At 43.2% G+C, this 19,630-nt stretch overlaps 1 long non-coding RNA gene across 1 annotated transcript; it reads right to left on the bottom strand.

The window, feature by feature from the left end:
* Positions 1-326: 326 nt before the first annotated feature.
* Positions 327-19,292, bottom strand: LOC310702159. The gene is made up of 3 exons (XR_014523307.1): positions 18,837-19,292; positions 13,460-13,570; positions 327-503 (listed from the first exon to the last, which is right to left on the bottom strand). It is a non-coding gene; the product is annotated as an uncharacterized lncRNA (long non-coding RNA).
* Between the last annotated feature and the right edge of the window lie 338 nt (positions 19,293-19,630).

The following is a 19,630-nucleotide window of genomic DNA, read 5'->3' on the forward strand; positions in this document are numbered from 1 at the left end:
TTCTTTGACAGCTGAAAACCTGCAGCTGAAAAATACAGTGTGTAAGGAGAAGGGACAGAAACCAGATCATAGCCTTAGATTTCAGTGCCCTCCGCAGCGGTCAAACATTTCCCAAAGCACACCAAGGATGCTGAAATGTTCTGATGCGCAGCAAGGTGACCAGGCAAATTGAGTTGATGCAGTCCTGAATCTCTGCTAACTCCCGCCCTAATCACTATTGCTAGGGCTGGTAAAAGAATCAACATTGCCAAGGAAATTCATAAATAAGTTTTGTGAGGTTTCCTTTATTCCTGCTCTCGCTTTTTTATATTTTTTTTAAAAAAGCAGAGCTCCCCGCAGCGTTCCACTGGCCTTGAAGTACTTTTGAAGATAATGTCACTGGGTAGCCCTGCTGCAAAGCAATACTGTTGATGTGCAAATGCGCTTGGCTGCAGGGAAGCATACAGGCAACATAAAGCAAGTTTACCTGCTGTGCTGGACTCTTGGAACAATCTTGTTTCACCCTAAATTTAAAAAGGAGAAGAAAAGGAAAAATGGATCAGAGGAAGAGGCTGCTCGGTGCACCGAGAGATCTAACAGGCTTCTTCAAGTAGCTGAATTAGTTGGATGACATACTGTGAATACAGCTGTTAATTTATATTTGGAAAGCTGATTCTAAATTAAAAGAATTTGTATGCTTTTGCAGCATGAATTGGTGTGTGTGTGTGTGTGTGTGTGTGTGTGTGTGTGTGTTCAGCTACATCATCAGTAGGGAACCTCAGGCCTGATGACTGAATGCCACTTACCAGGAAGATGCAGGTCACCTAGGTGTGTGGGATGGGATTGATTGTTAAACCACTCTGATACTTGTAGCTCTGGGAGGGGAATAGGGGTCTCCTAACAACTCTCAGCACCCTTATCAAACTACAGTTTTCAGGATACTTCAGTGGAAGCCAAGACTGTTATAGTAGTACAACAATGTTTTTAATGTAGGGTGCAGATCTGACTCAAGACTAAATGAATGCATGAAGGGGTTAAGACCACAGAGTAAGCTGTCCTGCCACGCTTAGCTCACCTTAGCAGGAACTAGGTTTATCAAGCCTTTGTTCTTCCAGTCTCCCTGATGAACTCAGCATGTGAAGAGGCTAAGCTGATTCCTTCAACTTAGCTGCATGGCTCTCACAAGCCACTCTTGGGTTTCTATACCTGTAATTTAGGAATTTTCTCCACTTTGGAACTAAACTAAGCTTTACTTCCTGTGCAGCTTTTTCTGAATGCTGTATGGAAAAGCACATGAATCTGACCTTTGGAGAGTTGGTAAGTAAACCATTTTTAAATTACCAAATGCATGGTCTTTTTCTATGCTAGAGTGAAGTTTTGGCACTCACAAGGGCATATTTTAAAGGTCTAACAGCCTATATTGGACATTGGCATCCAGGAATTCTCCTTTCTATATTTTTCCTTGCACCAGCAGTCTGGTCACTGAAAGGACAAATAGATGAAATCTCTGTAGTGGCACCAGCCCCAGAGATTACCACACACTTTCCAGCTCAGACTGGAAAAGCAAAGGTCTATCTAGTCTAACATCTTGTTCCCTAGAGTGATGAAGTCCACAAGCTTGAAGATCATATTACCATAGGAGCAACAACCTGCCAGGAGACAGCAGGCAACTGAGCAGGTCAAATAAATTACTCAGGATCAGGAAGCATTATTTCATTTTACCTTTGCATGACATTTTCCCATTGCAATTAACTTCCTGGGATTGCCATTGGATGTTAAAAGATGAAAGAAAATATTCCTTTCAGTACATTGTCTCCACGTTACTCTGCATCAAAGACAGCGCTGGCCATAAAACCAATACAATAGCCCAATGTTTATCACCATCTGAGCAAGCAAAGCTGCTTTCTCAAGTCTGTCTGTCTGTCTAGGATCAAAAACAAATTGTTTTGCTCCTTTCATTCACACCCTAAGGTAGGTGGGACTGCCAAGAAAGGTGTTATGCAGTCTAAGTTGCAGAGCAGCAGGAGTGAGTGCAAGGTGGTTGTTGTTGTTGTTCTAGCTAAAATAGGGACACTATTTCCTTTCAACCTTTCCTGGAGGCTTGGAGTGGGAGAGGAATCCCCTGAAGTAACTCCATGACTGAAATGTCTGAAAGGTACCTTTCTCTCAGTTAAACCTAATAGCTATCAGCATGGAGAATCTTGCTAGGATGATGTCGTCCTAGCATGAGGAGTCTCTATCTGATTAGACTGGATGATATTAAAAAATGACTTTCAACATCTCTTTGATGTCTCATCAAAGCAAATTTCAGCAGCCTCTATGGAAACCATATATTGATTTGGCCCGCAATTGTTGTGGAGGCCTAGCTTCCCACATGGTAGCAAACACCATGTGGAGTAAGTGAAGAGCCTGAGGCACAATTCAATGCGTCAGTGTCACCACTGAGAGTAGCCAAATGAAAGGATTTCAAAGATGCACCAACACCACCTCCTTGTTTTATACAAACCAGCTCTTGATCAGATGGGTCTCGATTTTGATGACGATCCCACCTTGTTTGGGGGTGAAAGTGGTCCCCACTCTGCTCCCAGCATTGCACACTGGAATATGTAGCCAGGCTGTTAGTTGACTGCTTTATTTCTTAAGTGAAGCATTTCGATTTGAAAAACATTTGCAGAGTCTTCTTCCTCCCAACAGCCTTGCCAGGGCAGTAGCTGTCAATGTCACAGATGGTGACCTGAGGAAATGTGGCTTGCCCGAGGCCACACGATAACTCAAGCCATGCACATCTGCTAGCGGGTGTGGATAGGATGGATATCCCTATCCAAATGAAAAAAAACAAACCTCCAGTCAGATCAGGGGAGCCTTGGTACAGTCAAATCAGCTGCACGCATGGAAACCTGTTTTTGCAAATGTGTCTCCCTTGCTGGATTGGGGTTAAATGAGTCCATGGGAGAAGCATGACTTAATGATAGGTTCCTCAAGTTCATGTCAAACTCTTTAGCCGTCCTTCTCCATGTGGACTTTTGACAGTCTACTCAGCCCTCTTTGGGGTTTCATTTTATTCATATATAAACCATCTGTCCACTGTGAATTGAACTATGACAGGCTGGCATTTGCTTGATTCCATTGTCAGATGCAAGAGCAACGGCTGTCATTCCAAGGATGTTGGGCCAAAGACAGATATGAAGCATGCTTTGCCCGAACGCTTAAATAAAATAGGAAAGGATTTTCTCATGAGCTGAAGTGGCTATATGTGCTAAGTGGGAAATACACATGGAAATGGCGGTTCCAATAGGAACGTAAAGCAATACTGCTTTTTCATATATTACAGTTTTTTGGGTTTTGTTTGCTTTTCTGCTGGAAATAGGAAATAGAGTGTTTATTGTTGCCGTACCTCATATTTTTTGAGAGAAACATTGGGTCAAATAAGGGTGCAGGTCAGCTTTCCCTAAACTGGGACCCTTCAAATTTTCCAGACAGCAAAACAGTGGTACCTCGGGTTAAGTACTTAATTCATTCCAGAGGTCCGTTCTTAACCTGAAACTGTTCGTTACCTGAAGCACCACTTTAGCTAATGGGGCCTCCCGCTGCCACTGCGCTGCTGGAGCACGATTTCTGTTCTCATCCTGAAGCAAAGTTTTTAACCTGAATCACTATTTCTGGGTTAGCAGAGTCTGTAACCTGAAGTGTATGTAACCTGAAGCGTATGTAACCCGAGGTACCATTGTATAGACTATGATTCCCATCAGCCTAATTGCACAAAACTGTATCTGCCATAGGTTTCTATTTTCCCATGGACAAACCAATATTTACGTGTCCTGTTCAAACCCAGTTTTCCCGGGGAACTGCCAATCCTATCAGTGTTTTGCAGAGTTCCTTCCTACTGGGGTGGCTGGTTTCTCTCCACAAGAAATGGAGGGAAGGAAGAGGTGGAAAATAGTGCTAAATTACCTCTTCCTTTCTCGGCTCCCTGTCACCACTTTGATTTCCACGTTGGCCAGAAACTCTACATACCCGGTCGATAACGCTTCCTCGCCCCTTTGGCTGAGTACCCAGCCGCCTGCATAATTTGTCCTCAGCTGCTGCCGAATTCCTTGCTTGCCCTATTTTGTGCTTCGTGCGGTGCTGTGTTTTGCATCACTTTCTGGAAACGTTATTCAGTGCTGAAATCCATGTGTGGTTTGCAAACGCAAACCAGCCCTGTCCTTTCGGTGATGTTAATTATGTATGCAGCTCCTGACGTCCAGGGGAGGACTGTAGCTTACAGAATATACTTGGTTACGTTTTGGAGCCCTGTAACAATGATGCCCTTTATATCACTGCCCAGCACCCTTTGCTTCCCCCGCATGTCACGTTCTGAGCAGCTCCGTCTCTCATACACTATTTGGTAATATATGGGATAAAACGCCTTGCAAATATGTTGCAGCTGCAGAGAGAGAGACAGAAAGACACAGAGATAAAATCACAGGGAGTGGGGGAAATCAGAATCTGGAGCATTTGAAAACTACTATAAAAATGACACTCTCAGCTTTAGAGTCTAAAGCTTTGGTTTTTTCCTGCCCTAGTCATGAATGTCATCTGTGCTTCTCTGCATAGGGAGCAACCTAGAACAGAGCCCAGTTGGCTCCCTTAAATAAATAATCTTATTATAATTTTAAAACACATTGGAGCCAAGTTAACACAGTAATTCTAAAACCTGGAACATTTTTGGCCAGAGTGTAAGATGGCACAAAAATAGCAGAATATTTTGTTCTGCATGAGAATATTGCAAAATATGAAATTTTTGTAATGTCCTTAAGCATAGCAGGTATCCCTAGCCTTTCTGGGCCCAGGGCCACATTTGGAAAGCCAAGGAACTGTCATGGGTACCAAAAAATACCCATTTCACAGAGGAAAAAATGGTGATGCTTAGAACCCCCCAGCCCAAACTCCTGTGTGCACCCCAAAATAAACAAGATACAAACAAAAAGAAAACTGGGCAAGACCCCCTCCAAACAAAAAATCAATTTTTAAAAATTAAAGAATAGGGAGGTGCAAGGGAGAGTGACTCAGTGTGCTGTTGTGCCCATGGATTACCTTTTAGTGACCCCATAACTATATTATTAGGATATGTGAATTGCTATGCTGAAACTGAGGATAGATGTTTGATAACACTGCCAGTTGTGGGGAGAATACAGATGGCTAAATACTGTAAACAGGATCAGTTGCCAACATTAGTAATATGAAAGAGGAAAAAACCTGGAATGTTATGCTAATGCACAAACTGAGCTATTTCAAACATCTTTGGGACTGAAAACTTAGCTCAAGTGAACCTTTCAAAGACAGCAGGTTCTCTCTCTTTTTAGTCAACGTGCTGTTCTCCAGATGTTTCTGGGACTACAAGTCCCATCATCTATGACTATTGACCATGACAACATCTGGAGGCCATCACATTGGCGAACCTTGTATTAGATACCGGATTGGACTAAGATACCTGAAAATGGAAGCTGCTAATTTGATCTACGAAGGATTTCTTATAATTAGATTCCCCCCCCCCTTTGTGGCATACAATAGCACCACGGGTTACACAACCTTTGGGTTACGTAAACTTCAGGTTGCGAAAGTGGCAAACCTGGAAGTATTTGACCGGGTTTTGCCACGCACGTATGCGCCGAAGCGGTCTACCACTGCGCTCATGCGTATAACAGTGATCCCCGGGTTGCGAAAACCTTGGGATCCGACCGGACCTCTGGAATGGATCCCATTCGCAAGTGGAGGTCCCACTGTATTTGGAATTTTCCATGGTGTTTTTTAAAAAACAACAACAGCACATAATTTCTTTCAATGTACATTAAAATGTAAGGCTGTCACTGTGCAGCCCCCATTTAAGAATTTGTAGTACCTCATAACAATCCTAAAGGTAAAGGTAAAAGGACCCCTGACCATTAGGTCCAGTTGTGACTGACTCTGGGGTTGTGGCACTCATCTTGCTTTATTGGCTGAGGGAGCCGGCGTACAGCTTCCGGGTCATGTGGCCAGCATGACTAAGCCGCTTCTGGCGAACCAGAGCAGCGCACAGAAACACTGTTTACCTTCCTGCTGGAGTGGTACCTATTTATCTACTTGCACTTTGACGTGCTTTCAAAATGCTAGGTTGGCAGGAGCTGGGACTGAGCAACGGGCGCTGACCTTCTGATCTGCAAGTCCTAGGCTCTGTGGTTTAACCCACAGCGCCACCCCATAACAATCCTAGAATTACACAAAGGCAGGGTAGTGGAGGAGAGTACAAGAGTAGGCAGGTTGCACGAGAGCAGTGGCCATGCCATGGGTGTGTGAAGGCAGGGGGAGGGAAACACTGAGAGAGGGGGAAAGTGGTAGTTTAAAACGATGACAGAAATTTGAGTGAAGCAGGGATGGAGGCAACTGAGAGGAAGATTGTAGGTTTGTAGGTTTAAACCACAGCAGAAGTTTGACTAAAGTACTAGAGAATATTTGAGAGACCCACATCCTTTATTTTTCTCACATGTGGCAGATGACGAATGGAAGAAGCAGAGGTTTGAGTACAGCGAGAAAGGAAAGGACATGGGAAAGGGAGAAAAAATATGTTTTAAACAACAGCAGAGTTTTGTGTGGAGCTCCAGGGCATTAATGTCAGGGAATAGCAAGAGGGTTAGTGAGTGGAGCAATCAGTGGCTCAGCCCATAGTACTAAAATATCTTTCTAATAAACTTTAAGTCTGGGATACTCCCAGAAAATATGCATGAAATCAGCTTTATCAGTGCCATATATCCTACAATTTTCTTTTCATTTTCCTTTTTTTTGGTCCTAACTTTTCTTATCCTTTCAGGTGTGAAATGTCTCTCTGAAATATAAACTTTAAACATTTACACACATAAACACAGCTGAAGCAGTTATTTTCTCATTTTTCTTCAGATAATTGAGTTCCCAAGACACTTTCCCATCTTATTTCAAAATTACGATCCATGTGCTTTTTAGACTTCAGCAATCTCTTATGAATTCCAGATAATAATTTTTCCTAGTAAACCTTTGTCAGACATTTCATATTTAATATTAGACAATTATATAATGTTATTTTTTTTAGAAGACTGAGAATGCTATAAATTAGTTGAAAATATTGGGATCATGAAGAGTTCTATCTCTTCGTATTATTACAAATTCCCTGGTGTGTTCTCACATAGCTGTAACTCTATTGTATGCTTATATTGCCATCACACTCTTAAAGAAGACTTAGGACACCAACTTTGGAAAATAGTTTGTTAAAAATATATCAGCTCAGAGAATCTACAAAACATGTAACCTGATTAACCAGATCAAAACATAGACTGGGCAGGGAGACTATTACTGGAGGGATAAAGTCCCTCCATATTCTTGGGCATGTTTATTGGCATTGCTAGTGGCCTCAGAAAAAAGGATAGGAAGGAATCCCTCCTACTTGCTCTGAGCACCTTGGGCATAAGAACTTGACAAGCACACTGTGGCCCCATTGGGTCAGTGTGCATGCCAAGTTTAAATCCACGCCCAGTAACCCCCGCCCCTGCCTCAGATGACTATGCCGCCAGCTCTTGTTTTTCCCACCTGGACTAACATCCACAGGAGGCAAACAGTTCCAGCTAGTTCACCTCCTTCCAAAAACATCTTTATTGAATTAAAATACAAATACATACAGTGGTACCTCGGGTAACAGACGCTTCAGGTTACAGACTCTGCTAACCCTGAAATAGTACCTCGGCTTAAGAACTTTGCTTCAGGATGAGAACAGAAATCGTGCGGCGGCAGCGGGAGGCCCTGTTAGCTAAAGTGATGCCTCAGGTGTCAGGTTAAGAACGGACCTCCAAAATGAATTAAGTTCTTAACCCGAGGTACCACTGTACACACATAAAGATAAAAAAGAAAAAATTAAGACAGCAAACGAAAGGGCGAAAAAAGAATTGGAAGTCTTTTGTTTAGAAATTCATTGAGCGATTGTATAATAATGCAAATTCTTGTTTTGTCTGTGTGTGTTTTTCCCCTTCCCAAAACAAACAATAGCTCAAAAAGAGCTCTCTAAGAAGAAGCCGCAACCCATAACAGAGGAGTGGACACCCACCATCCCAGTAAAAGTGGGGAAGCTCGGAATGGATTGTCCCGTGTGGAATGTATGCTCCCCGTGAGAGAAAATAAAGCCTTTAACCAGGCTTTTTTTGGGGGGGGAGTAGCCCCTATCTACCCTGGTGGGGTGATCAACCACTTTTCATACATGTCACTCCAAGAGCACCAACGAAACCAATAACGTACCTGGACCCTGTGTCCGAATTCAACATGCTGGCAAGGATCTTGATTCCAGTCTGTAGGATGAAATCAGTCTCACCCAAGTAGATGACGAAATGGTGAGGCAAGGTTGCCTCCAGGCAATGAAAGGTGGGCAACAGTCCCTCCCAATGCAACCCCTGCCTTGTCACCCACTGACAAGTAGCCTGGGCCGAAAGGTATCCCTGCATCCCAATGGCCAGTGAAGCAGCTGTTCTGTATACCCAGAACAAGATGGAGTGTCCATACAATATGACTCTGATAGCATCCAGCAACATGCCTAGTCCAGAATGGCCCATAAAATGCTACCAAAGCAACAGCAGAAAACAACTGCGAAAGGAGAACAAAGGAACTAGAATTGAGGCAGAAGCAGCATTAAGACATCGGGTGTGATAGGTCTGCATACATCAGGGACAGGCAGGAACGCCTTGTTCCAACCTTCTAACGTCTTCTTAACAAAGAAGTCACCAGTGAAGCTCTTCACCCCAGAAGCCTGGAACCAAAGAGCTAAAGCAGCAAGGTGCCCTGCTATAGTAATGACTGCCCCACCCTTGTCTTTCAAGTGCACCAGGAACTGCCTCAGGTGGCAGGAATAATTTCTGAATTCACAGTCCATTTCCCCCCATTGCCCCAGAAGCTTTCATCATACTCTTTGGATGATGTGACAAGTACTAATCGGAGTCTTGGCCTAACCTATTATTAGAACCTTGAGAAAGGAAGTCCACTTATTTTTATTTATGTGCTGGGTCTTAACAACGTGGTAACAAATTCAATCTGTCTGTGTAATTAATGCAGAGGCAGTACAGAAGCCTAATGCTAGCAAATGTGGCATTTGACTCAACAAATTGAAAAGTAATGATAAAAGGTGATTAATGTTATAAAAATGCAATTACTGCTTGACATTAGGAAGGTTTTTCAGGGCTTCCCCTAGTTTGGGAAGATGTGAGCTGTATACAAATGGCACTTTACATTGATTGCTAGCACCAAAGAAACTGTAAATGTTTTATGATATGGCTCACCCCAGGAAGAAAAATGGCAGGCAAGGTGTGACTTCTAATTCATTTACTCCTTGGCTTCCTCTTCATTGTTGATTGAATCTATGCCTCTGAAGCCTTTGACATTAAACAATTGGGATGGGTGAGATGGTTTCTAACTAATTTCAGGTTCTCTTGAGCATTTATGTGTTTGGGGGCTCATTTCTGACATTTCATTCCACCCTCCTGTCTTCTCACCTGGGGGTCAGAGGAAAGGCAAGCATGATGGGCACTCTGCTGTGTGAGGTGGACTATGGGCAAAGTCCTTCAAGGTCATCCAGGTTGTGCTTACTATGGAACTCTCTGGAAGTGCATTGGCCTGCTTTTGGAAATGCTCTCCACTTTCTCCATTGATGAAATGGAGACGTGCTACCCACTTGGGACGCGGCTGGCGCTGTGGGTTAAACCACAGAGCCTAGGACTTGCAGATCAGAAGATCGGTGGTTCGAATCCCTGCGACGGGGTGAGTTCCCGTTGCTCAGTCCCTGCTCCTGCCAACCTAGCAGTTCGAAAGCATGTCAAAGTGCAAGTAGATAAATAGGTACTGCTCCGGCGGGAAGGTAAACGGCCTTTCCGTGCGCTGCTCTGGTTTGCCAGAAGCGGCTTAGTCATGCTGGCCACATGACCCAGAAGCTGTACGCTGGCTCCCTTGGCCAACAAAGCGAGATGAGCACCGCAACCCCAGAGTCGGCCATGACTGGACCTAATGGTCCGGGGTCCCTTTATCTTTTACCTTCTCCATTGATGAGGTACCAAGGTTGGTGCACCTGCAAGTTCTTAATGCCCTGATCCTATCAGACTAAAGGTTCAGATACAAGAGGTGTCTATCAAGGTGTAATGAAGAAAACAGAACCTACAGCAGTGCAGAACTGTAGCAGGCAGCCAAATAGGTGGGGGAAGTAAACTGGCATAGATGGCAGTTGCACACAGAATGCTTTTAACTAAAGAAGCCTTTAAACAAAGAAGTAAGAATTGTTCAGATTTAAGAGCAAAGCAAGTTTCCGTAGAAACCTGAAAACCCACTAGTCATGACGAAACAGCTCAATCGGCCTGGGCCACATCATGTAGCAGGTGGCAGTATTTTCTCCTGGCTAGATGCCTTGCAGGTGCACAAGAGGAGAACTTAAGAGGCATAAGGCATCAGTAGCTCCCTTTTATGGCAGATTGCTACCAACCAAATGCAGGGCTTCTGGATCTCAAGGTTTGGGACCCATGGGGATCTGACATTTGAGGAACAAATAATCCTGTGGATCTGCCTGAGATGTTGGACATGAATGGGTCAGTCAAACACCCATCCTTCCAAGAAACGAAGCACTTCACCTTTGCCAATCCTAAGAAGTGCTGCGTGTGCAAGTCCCTAGGATGGGCTATGTGCTTCACTTCGTAATTTGTTTTTTTGTATGCATGCATGCATGTATATGTGTTAAAGGTACACAGATCTCTTGCCAGCTTGGGAGAATATGGGACACCAGAGCTGTATGCAGTGCTTCTGTAGCAAAGGATAAATCAAATATTCTCTGTGTACAAGCCTCTCTATGTGTATGAAATGAATATTTGCCTGTGGTTGAGCTTTCCCCTGTATGCTTTCTCTGTTCCTTTCCTCAATACTTTACAGGCCTTTGACAAAACAAAAAAAATAGCAATGCTGTTCATTCTAGAGAAGGTAATAATATGCTATTCAGTATCTCTTGCCTTGTAGGAACTCCCCCAGCACAATCTCCCTTTCATCAGAATTTGAAATATGAATACTTAGCTTGATGGATCACATCTGGATGGGTGACAATGCATAATAGAGGTCAAGAAGGATTGTATTGCTTGGTCCACTTCAGTGGCCAGGAGCAACCTGTCTATGGAGGAGGCATACTTATGAGATTATAATGGCAATTTGTAAAGCTTTTGCTTTTAAGCATCACAATTGAATCTGTTGTACAGGCAAAGCCGGTGGCTGCTATCCAAAACTTTGATAAATCACTTTATTGCTGACCTAATGAGTTCTTCATGACAGGAAGATTTCTGCAGTGGCTCACTCAACAACCTATTTTCTGAACCAGCAGTCATGACTGGAGAGCGAGAGAGTGAGCAAGGGAGAAACGTGCTGCTTTGCAGAGATTAATCTGAGACCTGATTGGTGTAGCTCTTGAATGCCAGATGTTCCTCCCCCTGTAAAAGATCTGTCAGGCCGGGGCTTAATTTATCTCCACCTCATTAGCTGTGAGTATCACTGTGGAAACAACCGTATTTCTCGAAATAATTGCAATTAATGTTTCGGTTCTTTCCAGATAAGGCTCATCTTTCTTTTTAGGTATTTCTTTTTTCTTTTTTCTAAAGCTGCTGCTGCATTGTATTCAGAATTTTAGAAATCTCTTGCTATAGATTGCTGGTTTTAACCTTTAAAGCCCTATACGGCCTAGGACCCTCGTACCTACGGGACCGCCTCTCCTGGTATGTCCCACAGAGGACCTTACAGTGTTCAAACAAAAACTTCTTGGAGGTCCCGGGCCACAGAGTGGTTAGGCTGGCCTCAACCAGAGCCAGGGCTTTTTCGGCTGTGGAACACTCTGTCACAAGAGACTAGGGCCCTGCGGGACTTAACACCTTTCTGCAGGGCCTGCAAGACAGAGCTGTTCCACCAGGCCTTTGGCCAAGGCACAGCCTGACCCCCTCTGGTAATCCTCACAGAACTCTAGCCCAATGGTTGCCATTAATTTGATTTGAACTGATTTTATAATTAATTGATTTTAGAATGCTGTATTATTCTACTGTTGTTAACCGCTCTGAGCCCGGCTTTGGTTGGGGAGGGCGGGATATAAATAAAAATTATTATTATTATTATTATTATTATTATTATTATTATTATTATTATTATTATTATTATCACATCTGTGGAGGTGCAGAAATATCATGAACAAGGACAGGGATAAACTTCCCATCGCCTCACAATTATATTACCTGAAATGAGCTTTAAAGTTAGGGGATACAATATCCCTTTGGGGTGGCATTGTCTCCTTAGAAGCCCAACCCAACCCATTACATACACAGGAAAATTTAAAGGGTTTAGGGAGCCTCAGTTAATACATTGTGCTATCCCCAATTCCTCTCATTTAATCTCCCTATGAGTTGGCTTGCTTTCACTGGTTCCACTCAATTCTGAATACTGGTTCTACTGGTTTGACCTTTTGTACTGGCTGAAGCATCATACCTCCCTCGTTTTGAATCCCTTTGTGCAACTTACATTGTTTTTTGACCCCCTTATCCTTCAGTCAGTTGAATGGGGCAAAGATAAGCATCGCTAGCACCCACAGTGGCTCTGTGTGATGAAGGCTGCTTCTGTGTACGGACCTCGCTTGCTGGATATCTGATCGTTGCTGTCTGTTTTATGATTATTTAAGAATATGATTGACTCTTGATTATATGCTCCTTTGAAGACTGTGTGTATTGTGTGCTGGCAGCTTGAAATATCGGGTAGTTTTATTACAGAGAATGTGCGTAGCAGGTTGAATTATGCCCTGGCCTATGGCTTGTGTACTCATAAGTCAACTGAAATTTATCCTGCTTACTTATTTCTCAGCCAGAGCTTCATGTTTCAAGGACTGATACTCATTTTATCGCTGCCTCCTCCGATATGTATCTTCCTCCACCTGCCTCCTGTATCTCATCACAGCTTGATGCTCATCCTCCTGGAGGACTACAATTCCCACCAGCCGCAGCCAGGATGGCCAATAGTCAGGGATGATGGGTGTTGTAGTCCATCAAATGCAAGGATTGTCTTTGTTGCTGTTGCCTCTCACTTTTTTGAGAGAGAGACTTCTCTTATTTGAAGCATGCCTGCCAGCACACCCTTCCTCTGGCATCCACCTGGAAGAAATTCACCCGGCAGTCGCATACATTAGATCCCTGTTTGATTTAAAAATATCCCCCTCTCTCCAGACACCAGTGAGTGTGCAGATGCTAGGCTGATGTTGCTGTTCTCTTTTTCCCCCTTCTTCTGCTGCATGCTGTAATAGATGGTACTCTGTGGGTTATAAATATTTTATACGAGCTGCCACATTAGCAAGGTTGTTCCACAAACCAGTCACAGCAACACATTCATTTGGGCCTCTTTTACGTTTTCATTGTTATGTGAAGAATGTTTATAAAGACTTGTCTAAACAAAAGCTTACCGATGCTGCAAGCTGCCCTGGAGATGCTACCAGGATATACCTCTTTGGAGCGATAGCACCAAATAAGATCAGGCTGTGGAAAATTGCGCATCCTTTTTCCCACCTGCAAAACTGAGCCAGAAAATGCATTTTCTTTAACTTCTGTGCAAAATGATATATGCCCACCTCTGCAGGTTCTGTACACACACAAAAACACATTTCCTTTTCCATGCCAAGTAAGGCTGAGATCTGTACTCTAAATAGCTTGTGCAAATTAGATGCGTTCTAGTTTGGCTAATTGTTGAGAAGAGTTTCACCCCTTGAGCCCTGGAAGCACTCTTTAGCATCTCTTCTTCCTCAAGGCATTGTCTATCTTTCCTCAACCCCCATTTCCGAGAAAGTATAGAAATATGCTTTGAAAGGTAGAAAAAATGAATTTAAGAGTGCTGCTTTTTGTGTGTGAGGTTATTATTGGTGCTTTCAGAACCTGAACAGAACAGAACACCCAATCCCTGTTGGAGGAGCACACTTTACCATCAGAATGAGATTAGTAAAGAAAAAAGACATATTTATTTATTGCAGGAAGCACATACTTGATAAGAAAGATCCCAGTTCTGTGTAACTAAGATGCAAAGAGCCACACTTGCTCTTTCATCTCAGCAGGAGAAACACACAAAGATGCTTCCTCTCCCAAGGTGAGGATGAAGAAGCAGGACTGTGGTGATCTTTGTTTTCCAATCACAAGCAAACAATCACACCCTAGGCCAACCTCAACCTCTCTCACCACCTAAGGAACACAAGTGAACAACACAAACAACGCTGACACCAAACTCTACACACATTAAACATAATAGAAACACCGCCACCCGACCCCACCCCCATCCATCTTCCCTCTCTCCACCCCCCCTTTTCTTCTCTCTTTCTTTTTTCTTCTCCCCCTAATGCCTCAACAAATGAAATGGATTTGTAAAAATGTTACATGAAAAAAACAAACCAAAAACGAGGCACTACACTTCTGTAAAACAAGAAAATCCTTAATAAAATATTAAAAAAAAGAAGAAGCAGGACGTAGGAAAGAAGCTAGCAACCCTGAGAGTATCAGTCTAACACTGAAGGAAGAGCAAGAGGTCAGCACAAGTGGGATAGTCTAGGAGGTTTGGAGGTTCTTCTGTGTCTACTCTTCCCATGCAGATATGTTAGCCTACAGTGCAAGCTGAGTTGTATCCCAACACATCCAACAGTGCTTGCAAAGGCACAGAATGCTAACATATTGTATGTAAGATTCCTGCCAACACACTTGCACTGACCACGCTCCTAGCTGGCATCTGATTGCCTCATTCTGCTTAGCCAGGATTCCTGTCCATCCCATGAATGAAACTATACATATGTTGAGGTAGCTCCTTTCAGATTGTGTCAATCCTGCATCAGCTGGCAGACATTGCTGGTGTTTTGCTGAGGGGATTGTGCTAGCTGGCCTGTCACCACGGGACAGAAACAAATACCTGAATAGGGCTTTGATAAATTGAGTGAGAATTCAAATGATGGTGTTTCACTTGTCATTTTGTTGTCAAGTTAGAAGAAGTCCATAGGGCAGCAAGCCGGGGCAGATAAGAATGAGCAGTGTCATGAGGACCATTCAGAGTAGATTCTTGGAGCAGCTATGAATCACGTACCTGCAGAGACAGGAGGCCCCTCCATGTAACAAAATGAGCCACCGAGGAACCGAGCATGTGGAGGCAGCCAGGAAAGCTGCCCTTCATTTTTAGCTGTTCCTCTTAACGAAGGCAAAGAGCCCGGTAATTGTTAATGCAGAATGGGATTGTTTAAGTGAGGCTGGTAATGTGGTGTCTGAAGAATGGAAACTTGTTACAGAATAAAAGAAGCCCTGAAGTGGAATGTGCAAAAAGCTTTTGAAGGCTCTTTCTTATTACCCAAATCATGTTCTTATATGTCACGAAAAAGACTTGTTTTTTAGAGCCTGAAAAGAAGGGAAACATTATCTGATTGTCAAACGGAGCAGGGCAGGCAATCAGTCAATGGGCCAATCTTCAGTATGATATCTCGGGATATGGGAATGAGAGTAACCCTGTGAAGATAAGCATGAAGAAAATGTACTCCCCACTATGCTAAATTAGGAGATTTCTCATCCCATCCTTGGAGGAAAATGGGCACAACTGGGCCAGTATTGATGGGACTTATTTCTTAGTAGATACAGATAGGAGATTTCAATTAAACACCAGAGAGAACTTTCCGATGGAAAGAGCTGTTCAACAGTGGAGGCCTTCGCCTGCCCCTCCTCAGTAAGGGTATCCTGTTAAAGGGATCTGGGGTGTGAATCCTGTCTGAAGCCAGAACTATGGGGACCCTTGGGGTGCAGGGGCGCCGACTTATAAAAAATATTGGGGGAGCCCGCGAAAGCTCATGAATAATAAATAAGCTCATGAATATGCAGATAAAGTGGCGCCGCCTCCTCGTGAGCGAATAGGGGAGAGCGTGCTGCGCCTATTAATCAGCTCCAAAGGAAATTGGGTGGAGCTTTTGCTCGGGAGGGAGGGCAGGAGGCATGCAGCCTGACCCTGTGCATTTTGGGCTGGGGGAGGGGCGGCGGTGGCGCTCTGCTGGAGGGGCGCCCGAGATTATTGGGGGGCGGAGCCCCCCCAAAAGAATTTTTGAGGGGGCTCGGGCCCCCTCAGGCCCCATGGAGTCGGCGCCTATGTTGGGGTGTCCCTACTTGATGTAAGTCATAGGGCGCCCCCATCGGTGGTTTACCCTTAAGTGGACTCTCTGCAGACAGGCAGGAGTCAAGATATAGCCTGGCTTCACCCCAATGCCTAAGCCAAACCGCTCACATCTGTAACCAATAAAGTTGTGGCCTATTTGAACCCATAAACCAAAATACTCAATGTCAGTGTGATTTATTGTTCTCCTAGGAACTTTGTGGCTCGGGTGCCTTGGTGTGCAATAAGAACTGTTCACCAGACTCCCCTGGGAGACAGTGGATCTCCAACATCAGAGGCATTTTAGCATTGGTTAGATGGTCATCTGTTGTGTATGATCTAGTTGAGATTCCTGCATTGAAGTGGGCTGGACTAGATGAACCCCTGGGGTTCCTTCCAACACTACAATTCTGTGATTCTATGGAAGACTCTTTGCTGGTACCTGCAAATTTGCCTGTATTATTCTTATACAAGGTGATATCTGGTGATATACCTAGAGCAGACCTCACTTAAGTCACTTGATTTCATTGGATCTTCTCTGAGCATGACTAACACTGGATTTCAACCACAGTTTTCAGTATGATAATAAATTATGAATAATTTAAATATTAGCTCCCTTCCACCTGAATGAAAGTAATTGCTGTTCTGAGTAATTAAACTGTAGTAGTCAATCATCACCAAAAGTAGTTTGGCTAGGCAGTTTGAACTATTGTTCATAAATCAATTCTAATTACCATCTAACTATATGAAAAGGTGTTTAACTAGCCATTCAGCTATTTTTTGTTTGATTACTTGGTCATTGAACTACTTCTTGACACTGTGCTGGTTGTGTACACACCACATATTCAGTCCCATTGATTTCCTTGGTAAAAACTGAAGCATGGAATTAACTCCCCCAGTGAAGTCAATGGGACTTTTTAAAGTGTTGGAGTTTGGTTCTATCATAGCATATATTTTTCATATTGAACTCAGCCAAGTCCTTCAGAAATTATTGCAACTGAATGCTGCAAATTTTTTGATCAGCATTTTGTTAGTAAGTTACTGTTGCTATTGATGACTCTGGTTATTTTTATAGGGGTGTGTGGTTTTAGTATTACATGATAATTGTTGTAGGCCATTGGTTTGCTTTTAAATTTCTGCATGTTTTAAATGCTCTCTGTGCTGCCTCAAGTCTTGTTTTGAAAAATGCTTCTAAAAAGCCTATTAAGATACATTATTTTTTTTAAAAATACTATTAACTCATTATCAACATATACAGATATCCTTTCTAGAAAGTTCATAAATCCAGAAGAAAAACTAATTCAAATAAGCTAAGATAAACTATCCAATGAATAACAAAGAAATAGATTTAAAATTTGATGTGGAAGATACATGAACCCTTTCTCTGGAATTTCCATTATTAAGTAGACCCCACATTACGTTCCTGCCATGCGCTTGTGCTAGGGTTTCCTAGGTTGTCTTTTATAGAGATTTTATGAATTTTATAGAGATAGGTTTGTTACTTTAAACACATTTAGTAGCCTTGGCCTGAGTTGGCATCCACGCTTACAGCCTATTGTAGCATTCAAGCAACTATCAACTGCAACGCAGCCACTAAAAGCTTTGCGTCTGGCCTTGAACATTACTGGATGTGTACTAGTGGGCCCTGATCTCTAGCACTGGCACCAAACTCTAAGTCACTCACTCAAAACAATTCCCACCCACCCTGCCAAACAAAGACAAAACCTTTTACGTGTATGAACATAAGATGAACATTGCTGCATCAGAACAAGCTGAGCTTCCTACTTCCCTGGTGATTTCATAAAGTGCCTAGTAGGATATGAAGTCAATAGAGAGCTCCCACTGTTTGCCTGCAGCAGCTGGTATTCCCATGAAAATTATTTATTTATTATATATTTTAACGATTGATGGTAATTTATAGACCACTAATGCAAAGGGTTTCCAAGTGGTCTGAATCTTATTAAAAGCAACTACGTCATTGTCCAAGTGGAAGTCAGTGCAACGTTTTCCCTTAGCACAATGGGGCTGCCCCCTCTTCTCCTTCTGCGTGCCCCCATGCTCCCCCGAGATCAGTTCTAGAGGGTCAGGAGAAGCGCCAATAAGACACATGGAAAGAGACAGAAGATCGTTCTGTCGGACAAGCAAAAATGCTTGTGCTGATGGAACAATCTCAGCACCACTGGGAATACAATGCAAAATACAAAGTAAAACATAAAGATAAATATAAAGTAACTGAAGGACCTACAAAATCAGAATAAATGGAAGCATCTCCACTCCCAAAGGCTTGCCTGAACAAAAGTGATTTAAACGTGTGCTAAAAACAATCAACTGTTGGCACCTGCATATATCAGAAGGGAGTGTGTTCCATAAAGTAGGTTCCATCTCACTGAATACCATCTTCCAAGTAGCTGCCACACAAAATCTTGCAGGCATGCGGCATCACCAGGTGGGTGTCTCTCTATGACCTCAGTGATTGAACCTCCCTACCCCTGCTTTAAAGCCATTCTAGCTTGTGACTGTCACTGCATCATGTGGATGTGAATTCCACAAACCATTTATGAGTTGTGCGAATAAGTACTTTCCTTTGTTTGTCCCCCAAAGTCCTGTGAGCCAATTTTATTGGATGAACCTGAATTTCAGCATGGAAGTGTGATGAGGCGAGGCTGAGTTTTCATTCTTACTTTGAGGTGTTCAGGTAACGCTCCCCTTACACACTGCCTGAGCCCTCAGTTTAGGGAAAACTGTTGTAACTGTCATTTCAACTGTCACACAAGTTGAAAATTCCACCCTCTCAACTCCCTCTCCACAGAGCCATATGCAAATGAGCCTGCTGGCTGCATACAGACCCTTACATTATACATTTCCCACTTTCCTTCTCTCATCCTTCTGTGGAAACCTTGACATCCATGATGAGCTGTTGCAAACCATTGTGGAAAGATGGGAAGGCGGGGGCAGGTGAGGGGGAAAGCTCCCAGTTTAATAATTTAAATATTCTCTTTCGGTAGATATTTTCTTAGTTTTCAGTTTGTCCCAAACATCACCCATGTGACATTTGATGGGTGTTCTGTGTATCCTTCAGACTAGCTAAAAGAAGAAGAAGAAGAAGAAGAAGAAGAAGAAGAAGAAGAAGAAGAAGAAGAAGAAGAGGAGGAGGAGGAGTTTGGATTTGATAATCCCGCTTTATCACTACCTAATAATAATAATAATAATAATAATAATAATAATTTATTATTTATACCCCGCCCATCTGTCTGAGTTTCCCCAGCCACTCTGGGCGGCTCCCAATCAGTGTTAAAAACAGTACAACATTACATATTAAAAACTTCCCTGAACAGGGATGTCTTCTGAATGTCAGGTAATTATTTATCTCTTTGACATCTGATGGGAGGGCGCCACTACCGAGAAGGCCCTCTGTCTGGTTCCCTGTAGCCTCACTTCTCGCAATGAGGGAACCGCCAGAAGGCCCTCGGCGCTG

This window comes from Podarcis liolepis, assembly GCF_965112155.1.
Source record: "Podarcis liolepis genome assembly, chromosome: 2".
In the NCBI taxonomy this organism is placed as follows: Eukaryota; Metazoa; Chordata; class Lepidosauria; order Squamata; family Lacertidae; genus Podarcis; species Podarcis liolepis.